General features: G+C 47.8%; 1 pseudogene; it reads right to left on the bottom strand.

Moving 5' to 3' along the window:
- Positions 1–2,313: 2,313 nt before the first annotated feature.
- Positions 2,314–2,713, bottom strand: LOC144690413 (small ribosomal subunit protein eS27 pseudogene; annotated as a pseudogene).
- Between the last annotated feature and the right edge of the window lie 3,481 nt (positions 2,714–6,194).

The raw sequence follows: 6,194 nt of genomic DNA, 5'->3' as shown, positions 1-6,194 counted from the left end.
CGTTGTGGCCGTGCGACAACCCGAAGATCACACGGGAACCGAAAAATCTCTGTCAATTGGCACCTCAAGGGCTGTAAGTGGCCCATTAATTAATGGCTGGCACGCATCAGATATCATCGCGCGCCCGCCCAATGAAATATCCCGCTCGCCCGAGGTCACCGCTCGTCACTTTATGCGTCGGCATGCAGGTCCCGCCCCCGCACACCAAAGGTAAAATTCTGCCCCTGGAGAGTTATCAGGGAAATAGTAGACAGATTAAATCTATCACCTGGATAACTCCAAAGTCAACCCTTGCTACCCCCTATGACCCCCCCCATCACCACCCCTCCTGACCACCTGGCTTTCCCCCAATGACCCCCCCAAACCAGTTACCACCCCGACCAAATCACCCTCCCAACCCAACTATCCCCCGACCACCCCATTACCCCCAACCCAACCTGACTACCCTCCTGACCCAACTACCCACTGAGCACCCAACTACCCCCACCCCAGCCATCTGACTACTCCCCCCCCAACCATCCGACCACCCCCCAACCCAACCCAACTAATCACCTGACCCAACCACCCTCCCCCAATCCGACCCCTCCCCCACCCCGGCCACTCGACTACCCCTGCTGACTGGACCACCCTCCGCACTCAACCCAAATATTCACTCACCACCACTCCACCCAACCTGCCACCTCACCCACCTGCCACCTCATCTACCCTACGCATCTCACCCACCTGCCAAACTACTCACCTGCCACCCTACCCGCCTGCAAACCAACCTATCACCTCACCCACCAAACCCCCCATCTACTTATCCACTTGCCTACCACACCTACTACCCATTCACTCATTCACCCATCCACTAATCTTCATTCAATAACCTTCATTCATTAACATTCAAACTGGACCTTTAAACTTACCATACAGCAGCGAATGCTGTAAAAAAGGGGTGTGTCTTGTCTTCCCCTGACTGGACGTTGCTTCGACTGAGTACTCCGATGGACACTGCGCTGCGCGTTTCTGTGGAAACTTAGCCTGGTAGAAATGTGCAGGGGAATTTTCATCGTGGCAGCAATCCAATGATCATTGCCACTGCTCGGAAGATCCCAGCCATTGAATTATAGCATCTGACAGAATCTGCAATTTAAAATGAGTGTTTAAACATGGAAAAGCTTGAAATTGCAACTTAAAAGTAGAGAAAATTATTTTTGCTTACAAGCCAAAAACTTTGAACAAGATTATATTAATGATAGCCAAATCCAAACAATAAATTATCATCAGATGTGGCATAAATATCCAGAAATTGCCAGAGTTGCAATGAAAAGGATTGATGGATAACAGGTTGTAAATGTTCAATTGTTTATGAAACCGGAATCAAAAGCTGGAAAAAATTGAAAAATAGGTTGGACAAAAAAGTGACAGAAATAAAACTACAATTTTTAGTCAGATGAATGAGAAACATTATGCACAATACAAGTATTTCCATGTACTACGTAAACTTATGGTTAACTTCACTGCATTACTCAGTAAAACAAAATATGAAAAACAATAGAAATAACATAGGGGAAAGCTTCTCAAAACCGGCAACCTCGGAACCGGGTCTGTGCCGGATTTTGGATCTTGTAAGTTTTCGCGTCGGGTGATTCGGGTCGGGCGGTTCAGGCTGAATCCAGGGTTGTTCGGACCACTCGGAGTGCAGGAAAAGGCTGGTGCGCTAAGCCAGTAAAATAGCGTGTCGCCATGCCAATGCAGCACCTATCCAAAAAAAAGCCAGAAAGTTCTTTTACTCATCTAATAATAATTAATATTCATGCGTGGCAGCTTAAAAAATGTACATTTTTCGGCCAGTGTTGGTTTTCGGATAGCTGGATTTGAGACACTATACCTGTATGACTTTATACTGTGCATCATTTTACAATTACCTGGTAACTATTTTCAAAACTAATAAAGACATGAAATTTAAACAATGCACTCCACTTTAATGCTATTTGTGTCCTAAATGAATTCAATACCTGGTCAGCTTAAAGGCTTTGAAGAACCCATGACTTGGAAAATCAGGGGCCCAGGTAAAGGAAAACTGGTCATTGGTTTCCCAAACCCTCTACAAACTGATTCTTCAAAAGAACAAGGGGCTCAAAAAATCGATAGCTCCTTAAGACAAGTGAGGGAATTGTGATGGACAATTAATCTGTATCCGTTTTAAGTAATGCAGTTTTTTTTAACGTTATGTCATTTTATTTGACAATTCTAATAAATAACTCAATACCAGCAAGAGGGCCCAAAAAAAAAGCTCATCTAAATCAGATGGGCAAGGCTTCGGGACACTGACGCACTCCCTCCTTCCCCCAGTTACACCTCTCCCATGCTGCCATCCAAATCCCAAGGAAACGGATCAGTATCCTTCAGCCAGACTCCAGAAGCCCAGCTGTGTGTAGTCTCACCCATCCTCAAATGCCAATTTTCATTTTTAATGCTGCTTTCTTCTGAAGGAACAGCCTTCTGCTAACCTGGCCTTTCCACCGGTGGGCTGGCAGAGTACAGTGGAGCATCCGACACACAGCACCATAGTCTGTGCGTGGCTGAACACTAGTGATTTTGTAGCAACAGGACACTTGACATCCAAGAAGTAGGATTTGGGTCTTTGCACCAGACACTTCTTGTGTTTCCTCTTCTCCTCCTCTGGAGACGGAAGCAACAAATATTTTGCCAGAGGCATCTTTAGCATGGACTCACTAGCATTGAAAAGCTATTTGAACCCAGGTCCCCAGGGTATTACCCTGTGTCTCTGGATTACTAGTCCAGCAACAATACCACCACGCCATCGCCTTCCCATGCAGTTAGTACATAGCTTTGTGTTGCTCGCTAATTTAAATGATAGTGGCATGCATGCAGGAGACTCACGTTCATGTGAGGCTAGTGATTGTTAAAGCCAATCTGTACCTCTTAAAGGGGAGGTGCATTTTGGCTACAGTAGGTACTGAGAGTGTTTGTAGAAGAGTGTCTGAACTACAGGAAGAGTGAAGCAGGAGCAACATGGCAGAGAATGGGCTGCCAGATTTTCAGATGCTGTACTCAAAGCCCTGGTGCAGGAGGTGGAGAGGAGGAGAGAGGTATTCACAGGGACCCGGGAGGTCCTCCAGACAAGCTTAGAAGGAAATGGGAGCAGATAAGCATAGAGTTCAATGTAAACAGTGTCACCTCAAGGACACTCAGGCCAAGAGATCCAGAAGGTTTGGTGCCATAGCTAGATTCCCCAAAGTACAGGAGTCATCGACTACACATATGTGGCCATAAAGACTCCCGTGGGCCAGCCAGGGCATTAGTGAACCACAAGGGATTTCACTGTTTGAATGTTCAACTTGTATGTGACCAGCACTAGAGGATCCTGCAGATTGTGCCTGGAACCCTGGGAGTAACCATGACACCTATATCTTTAGGCACTCCCAGGTGCCACAGCTATTTCCAGCACCAGCTCAATTGGAGAGATGGATATTTGACAATAGAGAATGTCTGCTAAAGTGATGGCTGTTGATTCCAGTAAGGAATCTGCGTTTAGAGTCTGAGCACTGATACTATGTGAGTCATGCATCCATCAGATCCACCATTGAGCAGATCATTGCTCTACTCAAAAAGAGATTCTGATGCCTGGACCAGCATTGGTGGCACACTGCAGCATGCACCAGCTCAGGTCTCCCTTATTGTTATAGCCTGATGCATCTTTCACAACCTGGCACTCCAAAAGAGAAGGCCATGGCAGAGGATGATCTCATTGAGCAGCACGCATCTTCCTGGATGGACTCTTCCACTGTCCGTGCATAACCTGCTGAAAGCTCCACCAAATCTTCATGCCCGTTCTGCTGTATGCCCACCATTTGCCGACTTATGGATGACTCCAGTGGCTTGTTATAAGCCTTGGGCTTAGCATGGCCTGCATTCCCACACTCCTCCAAGTCAGAGACCTGGACTGTCCAAGCCTCCGATTGAGTTGATGCTTGTGTGGTGCTCAAGCCCATTTGCGCTACTGTATTGGCCAACAAATCATACCCATCAAAATGCTCGTATCTGAGCTGGTCGATGCCTGTCCCTTGGGGATGGTGATTGCTGGGGCTGATGACTGACCTGATTGAGAAGACAGAAAGATGAGCACTGCTCAACACTGCAGATGAAGGCAGAAATGAGATTGTAGCATCTCAGACAAACACCTTCACCATGTAACTAACCCAGGACACAGAGTGATGTCACCCAGCCTTTTACCTACTCATATCCATCCCATCTACTATCACACAGCAACTCCCACCAGACCGAGTGAGTGTCCATTAGATTCTTACCCCCAGCACAAACTCCAGCCTTTCTGTAGCCAATGGGTCTGTACCCATGGTGACTGGCCAGCTGCAGGATTCCTCTTCCATCTCCATCATAACTGCAAAGTTGGGCACTTCCCCCACTGATCCTCACCCTCTCCTGGGCTTTATGGGCCTTCCTCTCCTGCGAAGACAATGGGAGAATGATGATTTCCATATCTGGAGAGATCAAGCCTTCAGCGTGGGGCCCACAACCTACGGTGCCAGGCTCCCCTGTGTGGCAGTGTTCCTCACATGCCACCCTTCCCTTCTAACCCCCGCCCCCAGCACCCCAAAGGCAGACAGGCTGCCTACATTCCTTGAGTATGCATTCCCGCCACATGCCACTCATTCCTCCATTTCTTTGGCACCCACTTTCCACACACATCACCCATATGCCCTCCCATAAGTAAGTGTCCACATTGAGAGTTAGGTCTGTCAATCAGTTAGGCTTGTCAGAACGGAGATGGTCATTCACCCTCTTGCGACACTTTAGCCAGGTGGTCTGGATGACCCCACGGCTACTGACTTCCTCTGCCACCTCCATCCATGCTTGTCTGGTCTGGCAGGGAGGTCTCCTCTTCCCATCCTGCGGTAAGAGAACCTTCCACTGTTCAGTCACAGACTGGAGGAGGACACACAGGGAGTCATCATCAACCCATGGTCAGGTAGGTGTCTGAAACCCGAAGTGTGCAGATTAGACCTGGTGGGAACAGGTCTGAACCTTTTGGATTTGTTTGGATAGCCAGGGTACCCTTTTGGAAAGATAAGGTACCCCCTTGGATAGAGTCCTGGGGCCAAGCATGAGGCTTGGTTGAGATCCCAGAAATTCATTACTCTTGTTGAAACAGCTGCGCCCCAGAGAAAACATTGCTTGATGGACACCTCTGGCTCTTCCATCTCTGTGGTCAATTTCACAATGTTTATTTACACAAGGTTAAGTGGTTTCAAGAGTTTGTGGTTTCCATCATTGATATTTTAAAGATTTAGATGATTGACACTTTTATTGCCTTGTAGTGAAATGACTTTTTTTTTAACATAGCAGAAAGTAATGAATGAATTATATTTTTAAAGCTTTCTTTACACATCTTACTGTCACTATAAGGCTCATTGGTTCTCTACAGTATATAATGGGTCAATCGGCATGCAAGTGCCGTAGCTTGGCATAGAGCATGAGGGGCCATTTGGGGTGGTGGAGGGGCATAGCATGAAACTGGGGGCATGAAGGACCATGGGGGGTTGAGCAGAGTGCCTTGGCTTGGCATGGGGGCATGGGGGCCATAGGGGTGGGTGGAGTGCCATAGCTTGGCATAGAAGCCATGAAGGACCATGGGGATGGCTGGAGCCCCATAGCTTGTCATAGGGGTGGGAGGGACCATGGGGTATCGGTGGAGGTGCATACCCTGGCATAGGGACATGAGGGTCATAGAGGGATAGGGGCATGGGGTAGTGTGTGGGGAGTGAGGGGAGAGAGCTGGAGGGCTTTTGTGTATTTAATTTAACTAGGATGAAGTCCCACAGCACCGAAAAGGGTCTTTTAAACAGCCCAACTTGGTGTCCAGTAGTCTCTGTGGCTGCCTCCAAACCTCTTCACAAGTCGGCTGGCCCAACCCCAGCCTGCACCCGCCACCCAGTAATGAAGATCCTGCCTTTGCAGATACTTTCTCCAGAGGGGGACAAGCCGATATCCCTGACTCCCGCTAACTGCTTCAAGGATGAAAATTCAGGCCTATATTACATCTGCCATGTTCTTGCCCACTCACTTAGCCTGTATAAGTCCCATTGAAGCTTCTTTGCATCCTACTCACAACTCATACTCCCACTTAGTTTTGTGTCACCAGCAAGCTTAGAAATATTTCATTTGGT

This window comes from Cetorhinus maximus, chromosome 2 (assembly GCF_964194155.1).
Source record: "Cetorhinus maximus chromosome 2, sCetMax3.hap1.1, whole genome shotgun sequence".
NCBI classification, from domain to species: domain Eukaryota; kingdom Metazoa; phylum Chordata; class Chondrichthyes; order Lamniformes; family Cetorhinidae; genus Cetorhinus; species Cetorhinus maximus.
This window is presented reverse-complemented; position numbering and strand designations above follow the sequence as displayed.